This window comes from Pseudorca crassidens, chromosome 1 (assembly GCF_039906515.1).
Source record: "Pseudorca crassidens isolate mPseCra1 chromosome 1, mPseCra1.hap1, whole genome shotgun sequence".
NCBI classification, from domain to species: Eukaryota; Metazoa; Chordata; class Mammalia; order Artiodactyla; family Delphinidae; genus Pseudorca; species Pseudorca crassidens.
The window spans coordinates 20,819,914-20,830,654 of NC_090296.1; the positions used below are offsets into that span (position 1 = coordinate 20,819,914).

The 10,741-nt window shown below is 33.7% G+C and overlaps 1 long non-coding RNA gene across 1 annotated transcript; it reads right to left on the reverse strand.

The window, feature by feature from the left end:
• Nucleotides 1-8,483: 8,483 nt before the first annotated feature.
• Nucleotides 8,484-10,174, reverse strand: LOC137224661 (uncharacterized). Its single transcript, XR_010943439.1, has 3 exons — nt 10,082-10,174; nt 9,913-9,966; nt 8,484-8,595 (listed from the first exon to the last, which is right to left on the reverse strand). It is a non-coding gene; the product is annotated as an uncharacterized lncRNA (long non-coding RNA).
• Between the last annotated feature and the right edge of the window lie 567 nt (nt 10,175-10,741).

A 10,741-nucleotide genomic window follows, 5' to 3' on the forward strand; every position in this document is an offset into this window, starting at 1 on the left:
TCAATAAAGAGAAGAAAGGGTCTATTCATCCAGCCATTCCAACTAATTTTTCCAATGCATTTTTTATTGTTTGCTATTCCCCAAAGGATGAAATTCAATATGTAAAATAAGTGTTTTTTTTAAGAGATGAATCAACTTCTAATGCCAAATTCAATAAACTCAGCCACTGAATTCACATCCCATTATTATAAGAGGGGAAAAATAAATGATGCCCCAAACTTCAACTATTTTTTCTCAGAAGCATCAAGCTGAAAATTAAGGGTAAGTTATTGGAGTGCTTAGAAACCAAATTGACATTTGGAAAATAGAACTCACATAATGATTTTTCCATCCAGTTTATTTATTCTGAATCCAATAGCCATTAATACACTTTAAACTCCAGGGAACTGAAGGAACCAATGTGGAGCTACTTTATTATCTCATTTATAGGGACTATATGACTTTAGAAAAAACTGTGATTACAGAAAAAGTGGCTTTACCCCTTCATTGCCTACTGCATAATGTATTTATTTTGAAAATCCTTTCTACCTCCTCTAGCACAGAAATACCACACAGAGCTTAGGAAATTATATGAAATATTTCCTTTCAATGCCTTTGACTTTTACCCAGAAATAAAATCATCATCCAAATTGTCACTAGCAAAACCTTCTGATAATGACAGGGCCTCATAAGAGGAGAAGATGGGGCTACGTATGTGATTAACAACACTAATGTTTATGTGGCTGTAGGCTAATTCATGATCTAAAGCAAGAGTGGGATACATTAATTTTAGCCTGAAAATTTGTGTTATGATCACAGTGTGCTAAAAATGAACTCTGTGAGTTAGATAGTCTATTTCAAAGAAAGCAACCTATTGATGGATCCCTTCCATTTTACTCTTTAAACATTTGTCCTGTTATTGACATCTCAGAGAGGTTATACAAGAGCAGCATGAGTCAGGAGACCTGGGTTATAGTCATCTCTGTCTTATACTGAGTGACCCAAAGCAAGTTCTTAGCATGTCTAGACCCCAAGTTTTTTCCTCTGTGACATGAGGGATAGCCATTATATTATCATATTTACTATCCTTGCAATCCTAAAAATCTATCTTCTAAGAACAAAGATGCAAATTTGAAGTCCAAAGACCATACCACTTTACAAAATACAAATGATTCTTAAAACAGACAGGTGCTACAGATGAATTATGTTACTACATGGGAGTTATTGTTTCACTTTGCTCTTAAATGTAGGCACCAAAATAGGCTCATAGAGTATACATTTGAATTGGCTTTCATGACATTAAAAAAGTGCTCCAAATAGGTAAAAGTACTACAACTGTTTAGTTATTCTAAACAGTTGGTTGGTCCAAGGATGCTTACATTTTTAGAGGAATTAATAAAAAGAATATAGTTGTTTTGCTGATGAGAAATATGTATATGTGTGTGTTTTTCAAAAAAGTCTATATGATATTTTAATTAATTTTAATTATGTTTTACAGAGCACAAAATAATTTGCTAATTGTTTCTCTTAATACATTTAAATGGTAATTTGTAATAAGTATAGGACTGTCCAAGAAAATAATATGATTTATGATTTTTTTTTCTGTTTTCCATCACTATAATTTTGTCTTTTCGAGATTGTCAAATAAATGAGTCATTCAGTATGTAACCTATAGGCTAGCTTCTCTCACTGAGTATAAATGTCTGAGATCCATCCAAGTTGTTGCATGTCTCAATATTGTGCATTTTAACTGTTGAGTAGTATTCCATTGTTTGGATGTACCACACTTTATTTAACGATTCACTCACTGAAGGACATTTAGATTGTTTCCAGCTTTTGGCTATTATAAATAAAGCTGCTATGAACATTCATGAACAGGCTTTCATGTGAAGAAAAGTTTTCATTTCTCTGGGGTAAATACGTGGGTGCAGGTTTGATGGGTCCTATGGGAAGCATATGTTTAACTTTACAAAAAAACTAGCATCCCGTTTTTCAAAGTGCGTGTACCATTTTATATTCCCACCAGCAGTATATGAGGGTCTCAGTTCCTCTGCATTCTCATCAGCACTTGGTTCTGTCAACAGTTTTTATTATAGCTACCCTAATAGGCGTGCAGTGTATCTCATCATGATTTCCACTTGTGTTTCCCTCATGGCTAATGATGTTAAGTATCTTCTCATGCCTTCGTTTGTCATCCTTATATCCTTATGGTAAAATGTCTGCACAAGTCCTTTGTCCATTTTTTAAATGGGTGGCTTATCTTCTTGCTACTGAGTTTTGAGAGTTCTTTATAGAATCTGAATAGAAGTTCTTTGCCGGATGTGCGGTTTGCAGATATTTTTTCCCACTCTGCAGTTTGTCTCTTCATTCTTTTGGCAGTGTCTTTGGCACAGCAAAAGTTTTTAATTTTAACGATTTATGATGTTTTAAAAATAAAAATAGACTTTTAAAATATATATTAGGGGGCTTCCCTGGTGGCGCAGTGGTTGAGAGTCCGCCTGCCTTTGCAGGGGACATGGGTTCGTGCCCCAGTCCGGGAAGATCCCACATGCTGCGGAGCGGCTGGGCCCGTGAGCCATGGCCGCTGAGCCCGCGCGTCCGGAGCCTGTGCTCCGCAACGGGAAAGGTCAAGGCCACAACAGTGAGAGGCCCGCGTACCGTAACAAAAAAAAAAAAAAAATATATATATATATATATATGGCAAAACGAGCCAAGTGCTTATAATAAGTAAAATAAATGATAATGATACTAATAATAAGACTACCTATCGTATGTGAGTGCTATGTGCCATGCACTGAGATAAGAATTTTTATTGCGTTATTTCATTGAATCTCCTAAATAATCCTATAGCAGATATTAGACAACTTTACTGATCAGGAAAAGATAATAATCAATAAGTAAGTATATAGCAGAAGGAGCCCGGATGAATATATTTGTTTTTTTACAAAATGGTATCTGCAAGCTATAAATAGAATAGTTTCAGTCATATTTAATCTGGTTCTGTCTATCAAGCAATTATAAAACTAAAAAAAAGTTCTTCCCTGAGGTAATTTCCTATCCTCATTGTTAGATATAGTATTTTCATGTGTCTGGTCTTTGGTATTTATTTTATTAAATTTATAATTTAATATAAAATTTAATATAAAATTTAATATAAAATTTATTAAATTAAATTTATAATTTAATATAAAGTACACAAATATCTCTTGTATAGCTTGATTAATTTTTACAAAATGTACACGTGCAGATAAAATCAGATAACTTCCACTCAGATTAAGGTGTAGAACATTACTATAGCTCAGTAACCTGCCTTATGCCCCCTCATGGTCATTACCCATGCACAGGAAAATAACCACTTTTGACTTTCACCACTGTAAATTAATTTCCCTGTTTTATACCAATATATATTGACATCATCAGTATGTACTCTTTTGTAAGTGACTTCTTTCACTCAGAATCATATTTGTGTGATGCATCTCTGTTTTTGCAAGTAACAGTAGTTTGTTGTTTTCATTAATGTACAGTATTCCACTGTAGGACTGTAGTTTATTCAATCTATCAGAGATGAATATTGGAAGCTTTTAACCCAATTTAGGCTCTGTTGTGAACAACGCTATTATATGCATTCTTGTCCATTTCTTTTGATGCATAGACATGCACATGTCTTCTGATTCACATATACACATACACATACACTGTAATCTAGCACCTGTGTGTGTGTGTATAGAATGTTAGTATACATGAGTTATTGTAATAGATATGGCAAAGAAATTTTGTGAGGTGTTTATAACAATTAATATTCCCATTAGTTGTATAATTTGCGTTTGTTCAACATGCTAGTCAGCACTTGGTATTGTCAGATTTTTATTTCAGCCATTATGATGAGTCTAAGTGGTATATTATTATTGATACATTGAGATTATAATTTGCACTTCCCTAATGAAGAATGACTTTGTCAAACTTTACATACACTTATTGATCATTTAGATATATTCTTTTCTGAACTGCCTATTTATTTGTTGTTGTGTTTTCCTCTAAAGTATCTGTCCTTTTCTTCTTGCTTTGCTGGGATTCTTTATGTATTTTAAATACAAGTCCTTTGTCTGATGTATGTACTGCAACCATCTTTCCCTGTTTTACATTTTCTTTCTCTTCATGCTGTCTTTTGATGAAATGGAAATTTGAATTCTAATGACACCAAAATTAACAAACATTTCTTTTTTGAACAGTGGTCTAATTAAGAAACATTTGATCATGCCAATTCATGAATATATTCTCCTATACCCTCCTCTGAGAGATTTATTATTTTCACTATTAAATGTTAAAGAAGTTTTATAGTTTTATGGTGAAAACTATAAACCTTCTCCCTAATCTATAGGAAAAGTGAGTGAGGAGATTTTACCAGTCACTTTCACTCTCATGACAAATTCATCTCCTAGACTTAATCTCCTGCATCTATATCATATGTCTATAAATGTAGGAAGACTGGATTCCAAGAATATGCTATAATAGCAAACTAAGGACAGGAGTGATTGTATCATTCAATGGGGATAGGAAATAACTTTTAGAAAAGAAAGATGGTGGCTTTAGACCAAATAAAGCAAATTCTTTTAAGCCATCCCACAAGATCAGCAATGGTTTCTTGCAATAGATAAAAGTTTTGATAGAAGAGAAAAAAATAATTTGTTCATGACTTTTGCAAGATACTCAAGAACTTTATGTAGAATCCTGCAGTACAAGAAACCCTAGATACTGGCCTCTATTAGTATAGATACACCTAGTATTGTTAGGAAATCCTGAACATGCCACTAAATACTACTGAATAAAAATTTTGTTTAAGAAAAATATTTAAGGGGTTTATAAATTGAAATGCTATACAAAAATTTCAAAAATAGTGAAAAGTAAGACAGAGACAATGTTTAAAATTTGAGTGGATCCTGAGGCATAAATTGAGCAAGTTCTAGAAATTCCAAGGGAACATCATTATTTTTTTTTGAAAAGGTATACCTACAATGCTTTCAGGGATGTTTGAATTAATAAAACAGATTTAAATAGAATATTTACCTAAATTCCAACTTCTTGCTGGCACAATCACCATCGTTATAATTATTTCTCAATATATCAAGAGTGTAGAATGCCAGTTACTCATACATGTCTATACTATCCATGGGGAAAAATGAAAAATAAAATATGTAAAAAAGTGTGCAGACTGCATGGAAGTTTCAACTCATGAAACATTTTAAAATGCAGGAAACAAAGTGTCTGAGACACTGAATATTTACCTCACCACTTCATATCATGCATGCACTGTCAGACACAGAGGATTAAGTTAAATCACCACAGCATTTCACATTAATTCTAGTAGAATTAAGTTACAAGGCAGAATCCTTCAAGACCAGATAATTAGAGGACACACAGACTATAAATACAAACAACAAAATACTCTTGACAACACAGGAGGAAATACTTTTAGTGACTAAACCTATACAGACTCCTTCAGAAGAAGGTACTAAAGTAATTATGCAAAAAAATGTGGGGATTTGGGGATATATGTTAGCAGGAATGAGATCTGTGATGATGAACTCATGGGTTCATTCAATTAAGTCAATTAACTCACAAGCAGAATGGTGTAGTTAAGGAGTACAAGCTCAAGGGATAAATCAGTCTGTTTGGATAATAGCTTACTCAGTGATTAGTCTTCAAGGTATAGTTTTCTCACATGTAAAATCACTGTAAAAACTGCCTGCATTGCAGCACTGTTTTGTGAACTGAGTATGTAAAATGTCTGAAGAGTAGTCAATGGATGAAATCTATCATTAGGACTACTCTTTCCTTGGGTGTCTTTTGCAGTTATGAAATGGGGGAAGATCCTTGAAGTTCCTATCTAAATGAAGAACTCTAGAGAGAAATAAAATGTGACAGTAGGCTATCAAATCCTAGAAAAGAAAACCTAGCAACTTTCAACTGAAGCTAGTGCCTGCAACCTACCTGCCTTGTGGGCTAGGGCTGCTACAAGAATTTTTATCCAAATGCTAGCTTTCTGACAAGTGGCAGCAGCTTTATTTTCATTGCTTAGTTGACTAAAAGTTCACCACCTGTACAAATTGCAATTTTGATATTCCAGAGCCACATTGGAATTGTTCAACTACCTTCCATAAACTTCCTCTAGCGGTCATAATTGTTCATCCTTATCAGTCAGACCCAGAGCTCAATGAAATTGTTGTGAAGCTACAGGTAAAATCCATTCTCAGACTTCTACATTAATTCCCAGTGACCCTCAGTCTCAAACTACCATATTAGAATGTTCTGTTTGAGGTACTCATAAGCACATGGGCCTCATGAATGATCACCAACAAGAAAGACATTTATTTCCGTGTGAATTCCGTCATTAACAGTGCTATAAATAATGGCAAGCTAGGGGAAACATTTCTAATTGGAAGCACATGGACGAAGATTTTAGGTTTCCTTCCATTTCATTAGGGTGATTTTGTTTCCAAGACATTTGTTATTGTACCTGACACCTGATGGCTTTATAGGTGATTTTATTGGTGGTTTTATGGAAGACTTAAACAGGCACAGATTAACAAAGAAACAAGTGACAATGTCAAGAAGGGAAGTGATCGTCACTGCTTAGGCAAGAAGAGAAGAAATGGAGGTAGTCTGGCTTCCACTTATCAGTCTTTCCACACAGAGGAAAAGTGAGGGCTGAGAAGACTAGGGAAGGGGTGCTGGGCGGAGTTCACGGGAATAATACATAGAAAAGGTTATTCCTTTCCACTTGAAACTTACATCTGAATATCACACAACAATGCAATGACGAACAGGCCACATCTGCTGAGCACTGAGCTGTGTGGAACTAAAGGAAAAAAGCAAAATATACCCAGCCAAACTATTTGCATGCCTCCACTGAATGGTCACCAGTCAGCATGGAATCAGGATGGATTTTCTGGCATTCCTGCTCTCAATAATTCATATTTAGATTCATCAGTGTACTGACTCTTGAACCATAAGTAAATATATGGGAAATAGGTTCTCTTTGTATAAATATAGAGTTAACCATTAAAATTTTATCTTAATGAGGTAAATGAAACAAGGCAATGATCTTGTGTATACTCAGATTTGAATAACCAAATTGTCTTTCATGTGAATGCATTCTTTTATACTCCTTTCTTTCAAGACTAATAGATGCCCTGAGATCCAACCCATTCATAAATCATATATAAAGTTACTTAGCAGTAGGTTATATACAAATCAATGAAGTTGTTTCAAAAATCAAAAATATATAAATGACAGGAACAAAAGCTAGTTTTTACTGAGTATGGACTTCCATTCATGGTATTATGTTTTCATGTATATATGCATTTAATTATATTTAATATTCACATAAACATATACAGGAGTTGTTACCATCTACATTTTACTAATGAGTAAATAGGCTAAATGCCATAAATGTCATCAATTTCTATCACCAAAGAAACAGAAACTGGGAGAGACACTGAACCCCAAATTATCTGACTACAAAGCCCATGATCCCTTCAACTACTTCAAACTTGGTAAGTGCCTGTTACTATGCTAGATATTCAGGGGATTGTTGAAGCAAAATAAAACCTGTCTCACCAAAAGGATCTAAAATATCAATATTTGTGTTCTAATAGGCTACTTCTTATTCTATTTTATTAAAAAAAAACCCTCTCAATTGTCAGAAAACCTTTCTATAATTAGACAGACATTAACCAAAATCATAACAGAAAAGAAAATAATTTGAAAGACCTAATAATGTCTTTCAGGCACATTGTATGGCTTCATATTTTATTTCAAATAAAGAATTTGAATCGCTATCCAGCTAATACAAACCATGTGAAATCTTCATTTTGCTTTAAAACAAAGATTTGTACAAAGCCAGGAAATTAGTGATGCTTTGGGGACTTATCTTCAGAGTTTATAAAGCTATCAATTTTAGTTTTTTGAAGAACAGAGGGTAAAGCTTAATAATTATGCAAAAGATAAATCATCTAGCTATGTAATTAACTCAACAGTACAATGGCAATGAAGGTACAGTTAAATTCATATTGAAATATGAATTGTAAAGAATGTTAATATACTTAATTGGCATTTAATAAGATAGCTGCAGCAAGTTAATTGGATCTCAATTTACATAGTTCATGAATGTCATTTCTTTTAATAATTAAGCCCATAACCTCAAGATAATACTCGTATAGTTTATTATGGATTATTAACACATATACACTTTTATGTGTAAAATGTGTTTGAATCTTTCACATGTAGTTAATCAAACAAACATGTCTTTCTTATTCACTCATGCTTTTCAGTTCATAGGCAGAAATATAATCCATCAGCATTCATCATCACAACTGAAATCCACTTAGTTGGCCATTTACTATTGTTTTTTAAAGTCTGAAGAATACATCCAAATAAATTGCATAAATTCTTCCTACCAAATTCTTTAAAAAGACCTTGGTTTTATCATTTTCTTTTAAGCTTAGTTAACTTACCTTCACATATAGGACATATCTTCTTATTCTCTCTTCTCTTGGGGTCTTATCTTGGAAAATATTATCCTGACAACTGTCCTTTAATTCTATGGCCTTGTGGATGCTGGGTAAAGGAAAAAAAAAAAAAGCTGACTCACTCACAAATAGTTCCTTCTTCAATTCATAATTAAGTAGGAAAAAATTCTAAATATTTAAAAAGTCATAATTTCATCAGCAACTATCTAATAAAGGAGAGTGATATTATCTCACAAACTTGGAAAGCTGGAACCATATCTATTGTTCCAGCCAGATTAACTAGATGAGGAGTCAAAAACAATTGCCCAAATTATTTCAGAACATATGGTTAATGTAAACTCAACAGCCCACATTAAGAACAAGATGAAAAATAAATGAGCTGGCAACTCGGCAAAACTTGTCTGACATAGACATAACCAAAGGAGTAGAAACAAATTCTGCAAAAGAGCTCCCTGAGATAATAGAATTTGATTAGAATTTGGTGATAATTTGAATTCAACAAAATACAGGTACAAAAATGTTATTTATGAAAAAGCATAATAAGATTTTAAAAGGCAGACTAAAGAAATGTACTGAGCATACAATAATCTATTAAATAGAAAAAACAAAGAATAAAATAGACATGATGAAAAACCAAATTAATGGCATGGAAGAAAAGTTTGAGACAACCCCTGTGAAAACATAGAGGAAAAAATAATAAAGTATGGAGAAGATAATACATATAAAAGCTATACAAGAACATGTAACCTGTAGTTCACTTGTATTCTTGAAACTGAGAGCTCAATATATTTGTTACGGACTGAATGTTTATGTCCCCTCAAAATTCATATGTTCAAGCCCTAACCCCCAATGTGATAGCATTTGGAATGAAGTCTTTGAGAGGTTATTAAGTTTATGTGAAGTCTTGAGAGTGGGGCACCCATGATGGGATCAGTGTCCTGAGAAGAAGAGATATTCTCTCCACTGTGTGAGGCATGGTGAGAAGGCATCAGTCTGCAAGCCGGGAAGGAAACCCTCAGTAGAATTGGAACCCTGCTGGACCTTGACCTTGGACCTGTGAGAAAATAAGTTTCTATGGTTTAAGTCTATGGTATTTTATTACTACAGACCTAGCAGACTAATACAATATCTAACAGATAAGTTATTCAGAAATAAAATACAGAAAAATTATGAAATCAGTAATTGAGTCTATATGGTAAAAACACATATTGTATATATAACAACAAAAAAACAATTCAAAATACTAGACATCAAAACATCCTGTAGTTTTTGAACTTCACAGATAAACATAAGAAAAACAGTATTTGGGAATCAAGGAAGAAGAAAAGAGATAGTGTATTTAAAAAGGAGTATGATATACTCTAGGGCTTTACTTCAGCATTGAGGTAAACCCCGGTTAACTTACTGAAATTCACAAAGGATGAATGTATTTGCTGAAGCCTCAGGAAAAGCAGGTCACCTGCAAAGGAAAAAAACAGACTAACCTGAGACTTCTCTTCTGTAATATCAACACTCAGGACACAGTAGGTCAATGTCTAGCTATAAAGATTGGTGAGAGAAAATGGATTACCTACAAATATACTCAGCCAAGCATCCTTTATAAAAGAAAGTCAATAGCCAGCCATTTCAAATTATAAAAATAAGAATGAGGATTTACACCACTGGAGTCATATGATCTTTAAAAAAAAAAAAGAAAAAGAAAGCCATTTGAAGATGAAATCAAGTCAAACAAGAGATGAATTTAAATAAAGAAGTAGGTAGGGCTTCCCTGGTGGCGCAGTGGTTGAGAGTCCGCCTGCCGATGCAGGGGACGCAGGTTCGTTCCCCCATCCGGGAAGATCCCACATGCCGCGGAGCGGCTGGGCCCGTGAGCCATGGCCGCTGAGCCTGCGCGTCCAGAGCCTGTGCCCTGCAATGGGAGAGGCCACAACAGTGAGAGGCCCACGTAACACCAAAAAAAAAAAAAAAAGAAGTAGGTAATTGAAGGACAATGCATAAAAGAGGTGTAAACAACAAATTAACTTAAATATAAAATTAAGATTAAATAGCCGTGAAAATGTGATTAGAGAAGAAATATAAATATTAAAGTCATTGACAAATTAAAAAATACTATCTTCATTAACAATTGGAAAAGTAGAAGGAATGTGGTGAGAAGAAGCATAAAAGAGCAAATTAAATTATCTTTTATGACAGGGTGTTTATTAATACTGTATAACTTGAATTATTTAGCTAAA